This window comes from Eriocheir sinensis, chromosome 26 (genome assembly GCF_024679095.1).
Source record: "Eriocheir sinensis breed Jianghai 21 chromosome 26, ASM2467909v1, whole genome shotgun sequence".
Taxonomy (NCBI): domain Eukaryota; kingdom Metazoa; phylum Arthropoda; class Malacostraca; order Decapoda; family Varunidae; genus Eriocheir; species Eriocheir sinensis.
The window spans coordinates 1,895,486-1,913,802 of record NC_066534.1 but is presented as its reverse complement, the minus strand read 5'-3'; the positions used below and the strand labels follow the sequence as shown (position 1 = coordinate 1,913,802).

At 44.7% G+C, this 18,317-nt stretch overlaps 1 long non-coding RNA gene across 1 annotated transcript; it reads right to left on the bottom strand.

The window, feature by feature from the left end:
- Window positions 1–14,111: 14,111 nt before the first annotated feature.
- Window positions 14,112–18,067, bottom strand: LOC127003692 (uncharacterized). The gene is made up of 3 exons (XR_007757329.1): window positions 17,772–18,067; window positions 16,360–16,509; window positions 14,112–14,824 (listed from the first exon to the last, which is right to left on the bottom strand). It is a non-coding gene; the product is annotated as an uncharacterized LOC127003692 (long non-coding RNA).
- Between the last annotated feature and the right edge of the window lie 250 nt (window positions 18,068–18,317).

The following is an 18,317-nucleotide window of genomic DNA, read 5'->3' as shown; positions in this document are numbered from 1 at the left end:
ACACGGCCGAGGCGTGGCTTATGCGTGACACTGCTTGGAGCCAAACTAGAGAATGTAGAAACAGGGATTTAGAGAAAACGAAGAAAGGCGGACTAATTTAAATCAATCACTTCATCATGCCCTCCCTCACACCCCACACCGCCGTTTGTAGGCATTGGAATTATAGTCACGCAATAGCACAATAAAACGACACATTTTTTCGTCAGTGGCTTGCCTGAACGCGCTGTGAAAGAAGGCGAGAATGCACATCCAGAGTGCACACACGGCCCCAACTTTAGTCACCCCTGAACTGGCGGGTATTATTTTTTTTACCTTCAAGTGACGTCATCCCGCTGCTCCGCCCCAAAACCGCCCCCTGCGCGTACCGGTCGCAGTTTTGAAGCAGAGTGACTTGACTTGGTATATATAAATAGACTTAGGTTTGTACGAGACAACCCTGGGTGGAGGAGGCCAAGGGGACGCCCACGCAATTCATGACTCGGGCATGTCAGCCGATCCAGCCGAGAGGGACTTTGGATGGACAGAGCCAAGGCGTGGAAAATTTGGAAAGTTTTGTTTAGTCGGCGCAACATCTGTGGTTATATGACGGAGAGAGACAGAAGGGGAAGGAATTATAGGAGAAGGGAACAGACCCCAGGAGACGGGACACAACCCCCGATTAATACCTGGTACACTGCTGGGTGGACAGGGGCGTAGGGTATCGGAAAAACCGCACAAATTTTTCAACTACACCCGGGAATCGAACCCGGGCTCTCGGTTGTGAGCCAAGTGTGCTAACCACTGCACCACGAAGCCTCCTGGCCAAGGCGTGGGGGCTTGCTGGGAAGGATGGTCGGGGAGTCAGTGAAGCAACGCGCCCCGGGTGTATGCTTCCGTTAGTCAGTTAGTAGTAGAATTCTTAAGTAAGGGAAGCCAAAAAGAAAATCGTTGTTGGGAAAACTCTGATGCAGTATTTTTCATATTTTCTCAAACACGAAATTCTTGAGTAAGGAAAAAAAAATATCACGAAACGGTAGAGAAAGAAACAGCGAAAAAGGAACAAGAGAAAGAGAAGAAAGAAGAGTGTTAGGAATAAGAGGAAGGAAGAGGGAGAGAAAGAGGGTGAAAAAGGAAACTAAGCGAAAGAGAAGGAGAGAAAAAAGAAGTAGAAAGCGAAGAGAGAGAGAGAGAGAGAGAGAGAGAGAGAGAGAGAGAGAGAGAGAGATGAACAGGAGAAGGAAGAACGAAAGAGGGAATGAAAGGAAAGTAAGAGAAAGAAAAGGGAGAGAAAGAAAACAACAACAACAACAACAACAACAACAACAACAACAACAACAACAACAATAATGATAATAATAATAATAATAATAATAATAATAATAATAATAATAATAATAATAATAATAATAATAATAATAATAATAATAATAATAATAATAATAATAATAATAATAGTAATAACAATAATAAAAACAAAAATAAGTGAATCTGTTAGTCTAAAAAGTCTACTGTAGTTTTTCTTCTTTTTACTTAACCGTTGGAAATTTTCAAGAAAGGGAAGAAAAAAAGAAGAAAAAAATATAAAAGAAAGAAAAAAAAGATACTTAAATTTGTACTTAAAACTGACGCTCGAAAAAGAAAACTTGTTGGTTCCTAAAAAAAAAAAGAACTTGTTGGAATGATCTTATTTTCTTAGTTTTCTTATTTTCTTATTTTCTTATTTTCTTATTTTCTTATTTTCTTATTTTCTTTTTCTTTTTTTTTTTCGTTTTTTCTTATTTTCTTATTTTCTTTTTCTTTTTATTTTTTCTTATTTTTTCTTATTTTCTTATTTTTTCTTATTTTTTCTTATTATTTTTTTTCTATCTTACTGATTACTAACTTTGCCTCCCGTGGTTCCTCACTTTTTCTTTTTTTCTTTCTTTATTCATTTACTTTTTGTTGTTTTCCTTCTTGTTTCTCTTCCTTCCTTAATTCCTTCTTTCCTTTCCTTCATTTTCCTTTCTTTTTCTTTCTTTCTTCTCTCTCTCTCTCTCTCTCTCTCTCTCTCTCTCTTATTCTTTCTTTCTTTTTCTCTCTCTTCCTTCCTTCCTCATCTCTATCAATTCCCCTTCTTTCCTTCCTTCGGTTCTCCCTCCCTCCCTCCCTCACCTGCCCACCCTCACACACACCTTAACAAAAGCTCCCGGGCGTCAAAAAAGTGTTTACCTAGTCCCGTTGCTAGTGTAAAAAGGCCTCTCATTTCCATAGCGGGCTACAGAGAGCGCGTTTGATACACCCTCATTTTTTAGCCATCGGCACCCCCACCAACATCATCAATAGCACCGGGGCGCGATTGGGGCGAGCCGGGAAAAGTGTGGTACAATCTACGCGCGCTGCCTTCATCTCTGCCGGCTGTTTAATGGGCTAGCGAGGGTTTTATACTGCGCGGACCTAAATCCACGTTGCCACCACCACCCGCTTCTGCCTCTGATGTCTGGTGGTACTACTGTTACTACTACTACTACTACCACCAGTTCTACGACTACTACTACTACTATTACTATTGCTATGTTGATCTTCCTCCTCCTCCTCCTCCTCCTTATATAATTCGCTGGTAAGGCCCCACCTGGGATACGCTGTGCAGTTCTGGTCTCCTAACTACAAGAAAGACATTGAAAACTACTACTACTACTGTTACTGTGCTCCTCCTCCTCCTCCCCCTCATCATCATCATCATCATCCTCATCCTCCTTGTATAACTCGCTGGTAGGGCCCCAACCTGGAATACGCCGTGCAGTTCTGGTCTCCTAACTACAAGAAAGACATTGAAGACTACTACTACTACCACTATTACTACTATTACTATTGCTATGTTGATCCTCCTCCTCCTCCTCTTCCTTATATAATTCGCTGGTAAGGCCCCACCTGGAATACGCCGTGCAATTCTGGTCTCCTAACTACAAGAAAGACATTGAAGACTACTACTACTACTATTACTATGCTGCTATTCCTCCTCCTCGTCCTCCTCCTCCCTCCTCCTCTTCCTTATATAATTCGCTGGTAAGGCCCCACCTGGAATACGCCGTGCAGTGCTGGTCTCCTAACTACAGGAAAGACATTGAGGTACTACTACTACAACTACTACTATGCTGCTCTTTCTCTTCCTCCTCCTCCTCCTCCTCCTCCTCCTCCTCCTCCTCCTCCTCCTCCATATATAATTCGCTGGTAAGCCCCCACCTGGAATACGCCGTGCAGTGCTGGTCTCCTAACTACAGGAAAGACATTGAGGTACTACTACTACAACTACTACTACTATGCTGCTCTTCCTCTTCCTCCTCCTCCTCCTCCTCCTCCTCCTTATATAATTCGCTGGTAAGCCCCCACCTGGAATACGCAGTGCAGTTCTGGTCTCCTAACCACAAGAAAGACACTGAAGTACTCGAGACGGCACAGCGATGCGCCGTGAAACTGAAACCATCACTGAAGAAGCAACCTTAGGAAGACCGACTCAAGCGACTCAACCTCTTCACGTTGGAAAAGAGACGACTGCGGGGAGATCTGATACAAGTCTTCCAGTACCCGAGCAAGATCAGCAACGTTGATCATTCCAACCTTTCCACGCTACACACTAACCCGAGGATAAGAAACATCGGTCAAACAATCCAAGCGAGGGGAGACTTTGGCTTTTCTAATCCTCTCAGTACAAGGTATATAAAAAGCACAACACTTGACTTTCCATCTCTTAAACCCAACCATTGTTATATCAACCCAGCTTTTTCCTCTTAGCTTTCCCTTCCAAAGTGTAGAAAGAGGAACAAGAGAAAGAGAAAGAAGAGTGTTAGGAGCTCATCTTTAATCCTAGAATCTAGAGTCCGGGTTGATAGGTGGTCTTCTGGACAGCATGTGGGTAGTTTTAAGCCACTCGGCGGTGGCTGAAAAATCCCAGCTGGGTGGCACCGGGCGGGGATTGAACTTGCGTCACCCTGAACGCGGCACCGTCACGCTATCCATTCAGCCACCACCTCCCTAGCTTCTCTTCTTAGCTTTCCCTTCCGAAGTGTAGAAAGAGGAACAAGAAAAAGAGAAAGAAGAGTGTTAGGAGTAGGAGGAAGGAAGAGAGAAGGAAAGAGGGTGTGAAAGGAATGGAAAAGAAAGAGAAGGGAGAGGAAAACGAGGTAGTTGAAGGCGTAGAGAGAGAGAGAGAGAGAAATAGAGAAAGGAAAAAAGTGAAAGAACGAAAGAAACACACACACACACACACACACACACACACACACACACACACACACACACACACACACACACACACACACACACACACACACACACACACACACACACACACACACATAATTTCAAACAAACTTTTTCTTTCCTTCAGTTTCCTCCGTTTCCTCCATCTTTTTTCTCTCCCCTTCCTCTCTCTCTTTCCTCCCCTCTCCCCTAAATCTTCTCTCCCTTCTCTCCCTCACATACGCAAACAAACACACAAACAGACAGCGAGAGAGAGAGAGAGAGAGAGAGAGAGAGAGAGAGAGAGAGAGAGAGAGAGAGAATCCATGCATGTAAACAGACAAAAAATATCCATACACACACACACACACACACACACACACACACTGCTTCCCTTGCTGTCTGTCAACAATGCTATTTGACAAGAAAAGCCACACACACACACACACACACACACACATGAACGCCTCCCCAGTTCTCTCTCTCTCTCTCTCTCTCTCTCTCTCTCTCTCTCTCTCTCTCTCTCTCTCTCTCTCTCTCTCTCTCTCTCTCTCTCTCTCTCTCTCTCTCTCAAACTCTAATCCTGAACTGATCCCCCTAACAGTACCCCCGGCCATCCCCGCAAGACAATGTACCTGGCCTCTGCTCCACCGACAACCTGTACCATACCTGAAATCCACCTATAATCTACCTGTACCCTGTCTATACTCCACGCTATATACTATACACTACCGACTGTTTTAATGGTCACTGCTAAATTTCTCTCGGTACTGGACTTTTTTTGTACGTTTCTGCCTATACCTGGGGTAGGCTTTTTCGGTGGGGCATGATGGTCGGGCTCAGTCTTTTACGACGTAGGCAAGTGTTTATAGTGGCGCCATCTTGCCTGGCTCATGCTGCCCTCCCGAAGCTCATCTTTAATAATAAGAACATAAGAACATAAGAACGCAGGAGTCTGCAAGAGGCCGGTAGGCCTGTACGAGGCAGCTCCTTTGACCCTAAGCTCCCGTGTATCTAACCCCACCTAATATCGCTGTCCATGAATTTATCTAGTCTATTTTTGAATGTGACAATTGTATTGGCACTCACCACATGACTGCTAAGCCTATTCCACTCATCCACCACCCTATTAGTAAACCAATTTTTGCCTATGTCCCTGTTGAATCTGAATTTATCCAGTTTAAACCCGTTACTTCGTGTCCTACCCGGTTCTCTTACCAACAAAACCTTATGAATGTCTCCCTTATTAAAGCCCTTCATCCATTTATAAACCTCGATCATGTCTCCACGCACCCTTCGCCTTTCTAGAGAATGCAAGTGTAACTGTTTGAGTCTTTCCTCGTATGGCAAGTTCATTAACCCCTGAATCATCTTAGTCATCCTCCTCTGCACCGATTCTAACATTTTGATATCCATTCTATAGTAGGGTGACCAGAACTGAACCGCATAGTCAAGATGAGGTCTAACTAATGCTAAATATAGTTTGAGGAAGACTTCGGGGCTTCTGTTGCTTACGCTCCTTGAAATAAATCCCAGTACCCTATTAGCTCGATTTCTAGCTTGAATGCATTGTGCCCTTGGACGGAGATCAGAGCTCACTAAGACCCTAAATCCTCTCGCACCTAGACCTACTTATGAGAGTGTCATTTAAGCAATAGTTATGTGAGGGGTTGTTCCTACCTACACTCAGAATACTGCACTTCCCTACATTGAACTCCATCTGCCATTTATCCGCCCAGTCATATAATCTGTTGAGTTCACCTTGGAGAATACTAGCGTCCTGATCCGACTCAATTACTCTACCGATCTTGGTATCATCTGCAAATTTACTAACATCACTACTAATTCCTGTGTCTAAGTCATTGATATAAATAATAAACAAAAGTGGACCTAATACCGAACCTTGTGGGACCCCACTCGTAACACATCCCCAGTCAGATCTTTTACCATTGATTTGCACTCTTTGCTTCCTATTGCTAAGCCACGCCTTGACCCAGTTCAAAACTTTACCCTCTACTCCGTGAGCCTGTAATTTAAGCAACAGTCGTTGGTGAGGAACTTTGTCAAACGCTTTACTAAAATCAAGATAGATTACATCATAATTTTCATCTCTGTCAACCGCCTCAAATACTTTATTGTAGAAGGACAAGAGATTGGTGAGGCATGACCTACCTTTTGTGAACCCATGCTGCGAGTCGTGAATTAAGCTATGTTTCTCTAAATGCTCCCGAATGTTCCTGGCTATTATGGACTCCAGCATCTTCCCTATAACCGATGTTAAGCTAATTGGGCGATATTTTGAAGCAACTGACCTGTCCCCCTTTTTAAAAATCGGCGTCACATTAGCTACTTTCCATAGGCTCGGCACATAGCCAGTATTTACCGACATCTTAAAGATGTCGGTTAGTGGGTCTCTGATTATATCACCTAGCTCCTTTAATACCCTCGGAAATATCCCGTCAGGACCTGGCGACTTGTTCTTCTTAAGCTTATCTATCTCATCCTGAACTACTATCCTAGAATCTAGAGTCCGGGTTGATAGGTGGTCTTCTTGACAGCATGTGGGTAGTTTTAAGCCACTCGGCGGCGGCTGAAAAATCCCAGCTTGGTGGCACCGGGCGGGGATTGAACTCGCGTCGTCCTGAACGCGGCGCCGTCACGCTATCCATTCAGCCACCGCCTCCCCAAAGAGAGAGAATCTAGAGTCCGGGTCGACAGGTGGTCTTCAGGACAGCACGTGGGTAGTCTTGGGCCACTCGGCGGTGACTGAAAAACCTCAGCTGTGCGGCGGCCAGGATTCGAACCCGCGTCCCTCCAGGAGCTCCTGAACGCGGGGCCGTCACACTAACCACTCAGCCACCTCCCCAGTCTGTTACGGCGTAGGCAAGTGTTCATAGTGGCGCCATCTTGCCTGGCTCACGCTGCCCTCCCGGAACTCATCTTTGATCGTCTTCTTAGAGAGAGAACCTAGAATCCGGGTTGACAGGCGATCTTCAGGACAGCATGTGGGTAGTCTGTGGCCACTCGGCGGTGACTGAAAAATCCCAGGTTGTGTCGCCGGGCCTTGACACTTTCATTACACTTTTTTATTATATTTTGCATTTATTTTGTATTATTTTTTATTCTCTTCTTCTTTGTTGCTTTCCTTCCCTCCCCTTCCCTTCCCCTCTCTTCCCCTTTCTCTCTCTTCCCCTTTCTCTCGCTTCCCCTTTCTCTCTCTTTCCCTTTCTCTCTCTTCTCCTTTCTCTCTCTTCCCCTTTCTCTCTCTTCCCCTTTCTCTCTCTTCCCCTTTCTCTCGCTTCCCCTTTCTCTCTCTTCCCTTGCCTTGCCTTGCCTTGCCTTGCCTTGCCTTGCCCTTCCCTTCCCTTCCCTTCCCTTCCCTTCCCTTCCCCTTTCTCTCTCTTCCCTTCCCTCTCCTCCCCTTCCTTTTTTTTCCCTTCTCTTTCCTTTCTATATCTTCCCTTCTCTTCCCTTTCCCTTCCTTCCTTCCTCTTCCTTTCTTTTCCCTTTCCTTCCCTTCCTTCCTTCCTTTCCTTCCTTCCCCTTCCCTTTCTTACCCTTTCCTTTCCTTCTTTAATTCATCCTCTCCCTTCCAATTTCCTCTTTCTTTCCTCTCTTTCTTTCTTTCTTTCTTTCTTTCTTTCTTTCTCAGCCATTGCCTCTCCCCTTGCTTTGGACGGTTAAGTAAGTCTGTGGGTCTCACCAAATTTACTATATTAAAGTGTACATACCATGGTTATAGATTTTTCATAAATAATATAATTTCATATTCTAAGATATATTACCGTCTTCCTATATTGCTATGCGTTCTTACTGCGCTGAGTTGTTCCCGGAGATGATAGGGCGTCAGTACCTTATACAGCCCAGACATTGCGTGCCGGGGCTAGGCTGGGCTGAGTTTTTTTTGTTTTGTTTTTTTACATCAAAGGACACGGCTCAGCAAAAAAAGTACAGAAAGAAGCCCGCAACTCGCCACTCCCATATTAGATAACAGTAAAGAGTAGCCAACAGAGAGGTCAATTTCGTGTGGAGAGAGACAGGGGGTTGAGACAGGAAACACTGCTCCACCGAAGGCTAGCAGGGATGGTGTGACCCCGCTTGTACCCCTTTACCGCCCCCCAGTTTGGGTACAGGTAACTCTCGATTTACGCGAGTTTGGTTTACGCGTTTTTTAAATAACCCGGGGTCAAAAATCCAAATAAATGTTTAATTTACACGTTTTTTTCACTTATATGCGATATTTTCTGGAGTGTCCACCAGATGTCACACGCAACTGGACTCACACGGCCACACAGCTGAGCTCAGTTCTTCCCGCGCGCCACTTGAACAACAATACAGTACCCACGCTACTCAACAACAACAACACCCTCGCTGCTGTGCTACCACGAGGGAAAGGGCAGCCAGAGGAGGAACCACGAGAGGAAGAGGAGTCAGAGTGATTCAGTAGGCAATACAAACCTACCTCTTGTTGGATTTACTACATTGTTTTGGATTAACGCGACCTCTTCAAGGACACAATACTCGTGTAAATCGAGAGTTACCTGTACTTATTTTATGTGTTTGAAATTTGTTAGTCTTCAGCTCATCGTTCAGACTGTAAAGACCAAGGAATCCCTCCCACCACCACCACAACCACCACCACCACCACCACCATCACCACCACCAGTACATTATGGCTCTGAAATTGCTTTTGTTTAGTGTTTGCTTATCGGGTCTCGCGCTGTCAGGGGGAGCGGCGAGTTGTGAGGAGAGGAAAGGGAAGGGAAGGGAAGGAAGGGAAGGGAAGGGGAGGAAGGAAAGGGAAGGGAAGGGAATGGATAGGGAAGGGAGGCAAACGAAAGGGGAGGAAGGGGAAGTAAGGGGAAGGAAGGAGATGAAGGGAAATGAAGGGAAGGAAGGGAAGGAAATGGGAAGGCAGGGAAGGGGAGAAAGGAAGGAGAGAAGAGAAGGGGAGGAAGGGAGAGGAGAGGAAATGGAAATGGAGGTAAAGGGAAGGGAGAGAAGGGAAGGAAGGGAAGGAAGGGAGGAAGGAAAGTGAAGAAGAGAAGAGGGAAAGGAGAAAGAGAAAATAAGGAAAGGGAAGAAGAAAGGGAGAGAGAAGGGAGAGGAGAAGGAAGAGGAAGAGAAAGGGAGGCAGCAAGCAGTTAGAATTTCAAAGAGAAGGGGAAAGAGATCATTGAAGAGGGGAAGGAAGGAAGGAAGGAAGGAAGAAAAAAAAGAAAGAAAGGAACGAAGGAAGGAAGGAAGGAAGGAAGAAAAGGATGGAAGGAAGGAAAGAAGGAAGGAAGGAAGGAAGGAAGAAAAAAGAAAGAAAGAAAGGAACGAAGGAAGGAAGGAAAGAAGGAAGAAATGGATGGAAGGAAGGAAGGAAGGAAGGAAGGAAGAAAAAAGAAAGAAAGGAACGAAGGAAGGAAGGAAGGAAGGAAGAAATGGATGGAAGGAAGGAAGGAAGGAAGGAAGGAAGAAATGGATGGAAGGAAGGAAGGAAGGAAGGAAGGAAGAAATGGATGGAAGGAAGGAAGGAAGGAAGGAAGGAAGAAAAAAGAAAGAAAGAAAGGAACGAAGGAAGGACGGAAGGAAGGAAGAAATGAATGGAAGGAAGGAAGGAAGGAAGGAAGGAAGGAAGGAAGAAATGGATGGAAGGAAGGAAGGAAGGAAGAAAAAAGAAAGAAAGGAAGGAACGAAGGAAGGAAGGAAGGAAGGAAGGAAGGAAGGAAGGAAGGAAGAAATGGATGGAAGGAAGGAAGGAAGGAAGGAAGGAAGAAAAAGAAAGAAAGGAAGGAACGAAGGAAGGAAGGAAGGATGGAAGGAAGGAAGAAATGGATGGAAGGAAGGAAGGAAGAAAAAAGAAAGAAAGAAAGGAGCGAAGGAAGGAAGGAAGGGAGGAAGGAAGGAAGGAAGAAAGGAAAGAAGAAAGGAAAGAAGGAAGGAAGGAAGGAGGGAATGAAATGTGATTAAAAGAGAAAGTATCATAAGTTCGTATAGAAAGAAGAAAAGAAAGAAGAAAACAGAGAAAGTTGAACAGGAAAGAGAAGAGAAAAGAACAGAGAACGGAGGAGAAGGAAAGGAGAAGAAAGAGAGAGAAGGAAAGAGAGAGGAGGAAAACAAAGAAAAAACATCAGAGAAACAAACATATGAGAGAGAGAGAGAGAGAGAGAGAGAGATTCAGAAGCCTTGGAATAACAGGAAGACCGGAGTAGTTTAAGTTTGAAGAAGAAATTTAGTTTAAGGAGAGAGACGGAGAGAGAGAGAGAGGGAGAGAGAGGGAGAGGAAGGAAGTTGAAGAGACAAAGGGGGTAGGAAAGTAGGTGAAGAAGTTGACGAAGTTGAGGGAAATAGAGGAAAAAATAGTTGAGATTAAAGGAATTATATTAAGAGGATTTTTGAATGTATGGAAGAATTGAAATGGAAATAAAGGAAAGATTGAGAGAGAGAGAGAGAGAGAGAGAGAGAGAGAGAGAGAGACAGACAGACAGACAGACAGACAGACAGACAGACAGACAGACAGACAGACAGACAGACAGACAGACAGACAGACAGACAGACAGACAGACACACACACACACACACACACACACACACACACACACACACACACATTTTTCTTTCCTTCCCAACCATTCCACAAGCTATTCTTAACCTCTCCCTCCTCTTCTTCTTCTTCCTCCTCCTCCTCCTCCTACTCCTCCTCCTCCTCCTCTTCGTCATTCTCCTTTTTTTCCTCTGCAATTCCCTTTTCTTTCCTGCAGTTTCCTTTCTCTCTCTCTCTCTCTCTCTCTCTCTCTCTCTCTCTCTCTCTCTCTCTCGGTGTTTAATAATAACAGTCCTCCCACCACCACCACCAACACCAGTACTAATGTAAATCCCGAGCATGCATTGTCTAACTTTGAAATAAAACCCGATGAAGTCCTTAAAGCCCTCAAATCACTTAAAACAAATAAAAGTCCTGGACCTGATAAAGTATATCCAACTCTGCTGAAAGAAACAAAGAGCGAAATACTCTCCTCCCTCACAACCGTATTCAATATGTCCTTGCGACAAGGCATTGTCCCTTCAGATTGGAAAAAGGCTAACGTGACACCGATTTTTAAGAAAGGAGACAAAAAAGTACCAGGTAATTACAGGCCCATTAGTCTAACTTCGGTTGTAGGTAAGCTACTTGAGGGCATAATTAGAGACAAAATTGTGAGTTACCTTGAAAGCCACTCATTAATTGGGGACTCACAACATGGCTTCCGAAATAAAAGATCCTGCCTATCAAATCTATTAACCTTTTATAACGACCTCTTCACTGTTTATGACGTAACCAAATCACTGGACGTAGTCTATCTTGATTTCAGAAAGCGTTTGATAAAGTCCCGCATCATAAATTACTTTACAAATTAAAACAAATAGGTATTGACGGTCAGGTAAACCAATGGATCGCGAATTGGTTGAGCAACAGACAACAAAGAGTAGTGATTGACGGATTTAACTCAGAGTGGGCGCCTGTCACTAGTGGCGTCCCTCAGGGCTCGGTTCTTGGCCCAGTGCTCTTCATTATTTACATCAACGACGTGGATGTTGGACTCAATAACCGCATTAGTAAATTTGCAGACGACACAAAGATTGGTAACTCGGTTCTCACTGACGAAGACAGGCAAAGCCTCCAAGAGGATTTGCACAAAATTTCAGCTTGGTCGGATAGATGGGAGATGCCCTTTAACGTAGACAAGTGCCAGGTCCTTCAAGTTGGAACGAGGAATAAAAGTTTGATTACGAAATGCGCGGCGTTAAACTCAAAAGCGTTCAATGCGTCAAGGACTTGGGGTCAAAATCGCGTCAAACCTTAAATTCTCACAGCAATGCATCGATGCAGCAAATAAAGCGAACAGAATGTTGGGCTTCATTAAAAGAAACTTTTATTTAAGAATAAAGATGTAATACTCCCGCTCTACAACAGTTTAGTCAGACCCCACTTGGAATATGCGGTACAGTTTTGGTCTCCCCACCATGCAAAGGATATTGCTAAATTAGAAGGTGTTCAGCGTCGGGCAACGAAAATTATCCCTTCCTTGCGCAACAAATCCTACGAAGAAAGGCTTTCTACCCTTAACATGTTCTCTCTTGAGAAACGTCGCCTCCGAGGAAAACTGATCGAATGTTTTAAAATACTTAATGGTTTCACGAATGTAGACAGATCAACATTGTTTATGATCGATGACACTTTGCGCACGAGGAACAATGGCGTAAAACTCAGATGTAGACAAGTAAATTCAGACTGCACCAAATTTTTCTTCACCAACGTTGTAGTGCGAGAATGGAATAAGCTCCCATCATCAGTGGTCCAGTGTAACACGATTGACTCCTTCAAAATAAGCTCGACCGTCACTTCCTTCAACTTAATATCAACTAGAGTAGAAATGCAACGTTTTGGAGTCTTCTGATTAATGTAAAATCACTTAGGTTTAAGGACAGACCACCAAGTCTGGACCATGGGGTCTGTGTGGTCTGTTTAACTATGTAAATCTCTCTCTCTCTCTCTCTCTCTCTCTCTCTCTCTCTCTCTCTCTCTCTCTCTCTCTCTCTCTCTCGGGACCCACGAAAAAAGCCTACCACAGGCTGGAGTAGGTAGGAAGACACCTACCGAACGGGCGCAAGCCACTCCCGGTGAGGTATATATGGGAGGTGAGAAGGGAGCTGAAGCCCTCCAAAGACCCTTCCCATGTCCTCACTAACCGTTTCCCTATTGTCTCACCAACACCGGAGAGTAGTTCAGCATGCTCTCTAAAGACAGATCCTCTCTTTATCCACACCACACTACATTCACAACATATACACCTTTTCCCAAAATTAAAATTTCAAAATGGCGCACATACACCAAGCCTCAGGTCCCCGCCTAGAGGGACCTAAATTCCCCAGGAGGACTCCCCTTCTGGCTGCCGACCCGAGAGGTGTCTTGATAACTCCTCGAACCTCTTTCTTCTCAATTTCTGCAACATTCGCGGTCTTCGCTCTAATTTTCATTCTGTGGAGCATCATCTCTCCTCCTCTAAACCTCACCTTCTCTTCCTTACCGAAACACAGGTTTCTGAGGCTACTGACAGCAATCTCTACTCTGTTCCATCCTACTATCTCTATCCTAAATTTCAATCCAAAGCTGGATGTTGCGCCTACGTGCGCAACGACATCACTTGCTCTCGTGCCCACGACCTTGACTCTTCTGAATTTTCCACCATCTGGCTAAGACTTCATTGTCATTCTATTACTAAATACATCTGTGCTGTTTATCTCTCACCTAACTCTACCAACTATGTAAAATTCTTTGACTATTTGAATTCTAAAGTGGAGCACATCTTGACCCAGTCTCCCTTCGCTGAAATCTCCATCCTAGGAGATTTCAATGTTCACCACCAGCTTTGGCTTTAATCCTCTTTCACTGACCATCCTGGTGAACAAGCCTACAACTTTGCTATCCTCAACGACCTAGAGCAGTTGGTCCAGCACCCTACACGTATTCCCGACCGTCTTGGAGATCGGCCCAACATTCTAGACCTCTTCCTTACCTCAAACCCTTCTGCTTATTCTGTCAAACTGTTTTCTCCGTTGGGCTCCTCCGATCACAATCTTATTTCTGCATCCTGTCCTATCGCTCCTGTACACCCTCTGGACCCACCGAAGAGGGGATGCTTCTGGCATTTTGCTTCAGCTCGGTGGGACGACCTGAGGATGTACTTGTCCGAGTTCCGGTGGAATGATTAGTGCGTCGAGGTTAGAGACCCCTCTGTGTTTGCTCAGCGCATCTCAGTGGTGTTTGTCTCTGGAATGGAGGGATACATTCGTCGTTGTTTCTCTCCTCCTCACGCTAAAAGCCTTGGTTTAATCACGCTTGTTCTCGTGCTGTCAATGATAGAGGTAGCTCACAAAAGATACCAGAGCCTTCAAACTAATGCTAATTATGAACTTTACATTTCTGCCCGAAATCGTGCCAAATCTATTCTCCGACTAACCAAAAATTCTTTCATTAATAGAAAATGTCAAAACCTTGCTTTCTCTAACTCTTCCCGTGACTTCTGGCATCTAGCCAAAAACATCTCCTCCAACTTCACTTCATCTTTCCCTCCAATCCTCAGTCCTGACGGCAACACTGCCGTCTCATCTATCTCTAAGGCTGAACTCTTCTCTCAGACTTTTCTAAAAACTCCACTCTGGACGATTCTGGGCATATTCCTCCTACTCATCCCCCCTCTGACTCCTTTATGCCTGTTATAAAGATTCTTCAAAATGATGTTTTCTATGCCCTCTCTGGCCTCAATCCTCAGAAGGCTTATGGACCTGATGGAGTGCCTCCTATTGTCCTTAAAAACTGTGCCTCCGTGCTGTCACCTTGCCTGGTCAAACTCTTTCGCCTCTGCCTGTCAACATCTACCTTTCCTTCTTGCTGGAAGTATGCATTCATACAGCCTGTGCCTAAGAAGGGTGACCGCTCCAATCCCTCAAACTACCGTCCTATTGCTTTACTTTCTTGTCTATCTAAAGCTTTTGAATCAATCCTTAACCGGAAGGTTCAAAAGCACCTTTCCACTTCTGACCTTCTATCTGATCGCCAGTATGGGTTCCGCAAGGGGCGTTCTACTGGTGATCTCCTAGCCTTCTTAACTGACTCTTGGTCATCCTGACAGCAATCTCTACTCTGTTCCCTCCTACTATCTCTATCCTAAATTTCAATCCAAAGCTGGATGTTGCGCCTACGTGCGCAACGACATCACTTGCTCTCGTGCCCACGACCTTGACTCTTCTGAATTTTCCACCATCTGGTTAAGACTTCACTGTCATTCTATTACTAAATACATCTGTGCTGTTTATCTCTCACCTAACTCTACTAACTATGTAAAATTCTTTGACTATTTGAACTCTAATGTGGAGCACATCTTGATCCACTCTCCCTTCGCTGAAATCTCAATCCTAGGAGATTTCAATGTTCCCCACCAGCTTTGGCTTTCATCCTCTTTCAGTGACCAACCTGGTGAACAAGCCCACAACTTTGCTTTCCTCAACGACCTAGAGCAGTTGGTCCAGGCCCAGCATTCTAGACCTCTTCCTTACCTCAAACCCTTCTGCTTATTCTGTCAAACTGTTATCTCCGTTGGGCTCCTCCGATCACAATCTTATTTCTGTATCCTGTCCTATCGCTCCTGTACATCCTCTGGACCCACCGAAGAGGCGATGCTTCTAGCATTTTGCTTCACCTCGGTGGGACGACCTGAGGATGTACTTTTCCGATTCCCGTGGAATGATTATTGCTTCCAGGATAGAGACCCTCTGTGTGTGCTCAGCGCATCACAGAGGTGATTGTCTCTGGAATGAGGCATACATTCCTCGTTCTTTCTCTACTCCTCACGCTAAAAGCCTTGGTTTAATCACGCTTGTTCTCGTGCTGTCAATGATAGAGAGGTAGCTCACAAAAGATACCAGAGCCTTCAAACTAATGCTAATTATGAACTTTACATTTCTGCCCGAAATCGTGCCAAATCTATTCTCCGACTAACCAAAATTCTTTCATAAATACAAAATGCCAAAACCTTGCTTTCTCTAACTCTTCCCGTGACTTCTGGCATCTAGCCAAAACATCTCCTCAACTTCACTTCTTCATCTTTCCTCCACTCCTCAGTCCTGACGGCAACACTGCCGTCTCATCTATCTCTAAGGCTGAACTCTTCTCTCAAACTTTTCTAAAAACTCCACTCTGGACGATTCTGGGCATATTCCTCCTACTCATCCCCCTCTGACTCCTTTATGCCTGTTATAAAGATTCTTCAAAATGATGTTTTCTATGCCCTCTCTGGCCTCAGTCCTCAGAAGGCTTATGGACCTGATGGAGTGCCTCCTATTGTCCTTAAAAACTGTGCCTCCGTGCTGTCACCCTGCCTGGTCAAACTCTTTCGCCTCTGCCTGTCAACATCTACCTTTCCTTCTTGCTGGAAGTATGCCTTCACACAGCCTGTACCTAAGAAGGGTGACCTCTCCAATCCCTCAAACTACCGTCCTATTGCTTTACTTTTTTGTCTATCTAAAGCTTTTGAATCAATCCTTAACCGTAAGATTCAAAAGCACCTCTCCACTTCTGACCTTCTATCTGATCGCCAGTATGGGTTCCGCAAGGGCGTTCTACTGGTGATCTCTAACCTTCTTAACTGACTCTTGGTCATCCTCTCTTAGCCGTTTCGGTGAAACTTTTGCTATTGCGCTGGACATATCAAAAGCTTTTGATAGGGTCTGGCACAAATCTTTGCTTTCTAAACTACCCTCCTACGGTTTCTATCCTTCTCTCTGTACCTTTATCTCCAGTTTCCTTTCTGACCGTTCTATTTCTGCCGTGGTAGACGGTCACTGTTCTTCCCCTAAATCTATTAACAGTGGTGTCCCACAGGGTTCAGTCCTATCTCCACTCTTTTCTGTTGTTCATTGATGATCTTCTTTCCAAAACGAACTGTCCTATCCATTCCTACGCCGATGCATTATTCAACTTCTTTTAATAGAAGACCCACCCTTCAGGAACTTAACGACTCAAGGCTGGAGGCTGCAGAACGCTTAGCCTCAGACCTTACTATTATTTCCGATTGGGGCAAGAAGAACCTGGTGTCCTTCAACGCTTCAAAAACACAGTTTCTCCACCTATCCACTCGACACAATCTTCCAAACAACTATCCCCTATTCTTTGACAACACCCAGCTATCACCTTCCTCAACACTAAACATCCTCGGTCTATCCTTAACTCAAAATCTCAACTGGAAACTTCATATCTCATCTCTTACTAAATCAGCTTCCTCGAGGCTGGGCGTTCTGTACCGTCTCCGCCAGTTCTTCTCCCCTGCACAGTTGCTGTCCATATACAGGGGCCTTGTCCGCCCTCGTATGGAGTATGCATCTCATGTGTGGGGGCTCCCTCACACAGCTCTTCTGGACAGAGTGGAGGCAAAGGCTCTTCGTCTCATCAGCTCTCCTCCTCATACTGATAGTCTTCTACCTCTTAAATTCCGCCGCAATGTTGCCTCTCTTTCTATCTTCTATCGATATTTCCACGCTGACTGCTCTTCTGAACTTGCTAACTGCATGCCTCCCCCCTCCCGCGGCCCCGCTGCACTCGACTTTCTAATCAAGCTCATCACTATACTGTCCAAACCCCTTATGCAAAAGTTAACCAGCATCTTAACTCTTTCATCCCTCACGCTAGTAAACTCTGGAACAATCTTCCTTCATCTGTATTTCCTCCTGCCCACGACTTGAACTCTTTCAAGAGGAGGGTATCTGGACACCTCTCCTCCCGAAATTGACCTCTCTTTCAGCCCCCTCTTTGGTTTCTTTTTCGGAGCCTCGAGTAGCGGGTTTTTTTTTATTATTTATGTTTACTTTTTTTTGCCATTGAGCTTTCTCCTTTGCTGTAAAAAAAAAAAAAAAAAAAAAAAAAAATCCTCTCTTAGCCGTTTCGGTGAAACTTTTGCTATTGCGCTGGACATATCAAAAGCTTTTGATAGGGTCTGGCACAAATCTTTGCTTTCCAAACTACCCTCCTACGGTTTCTATCCTTCTCTCTGTACCTTTATCTCCAGTTTTCTTTCTGACCGTTCTATTTCTGCCGTGGTAGACGGTCACTGTTCTTCCCCTAAATCTATTAACAGTGGTGTCCCACAGGGTTCTGTCCTATCTCCCACTCTTTTTCTGTTGTTCATTGATGATCTTCTTTCCAAAACGAACTGTCCTATCCATTCCTACGCCGATGATTCCACTCTGCATTACTCAACTTCTTTTAATAGAAGACCCACCCTACGGAACTTAACGACTCAAGGCTGGAGGCTGCAGAACGCTTAGCCTCAGACCTTACTATTATTTCCGATTGGGGCAAGAAGAACCTGGTGTCCTTCAACGCCTCAAAAACACAGTTTCTCTACCTATCCACTCGACACAATCTTCCAAACAACTATCCCCTATTCTTTGACAACACCCAGCTATCACCTTCCTCAACACTAAACATCCTCGGTCTATCCTTAACTCAATCTTAACTCATCTCTTACTAAATCAGCTTCCTCGAGGCTGGGCGTTCTGTACCGTCTCCGCCAGTTCTTCTCCCCTGCACAGTTGCTGTC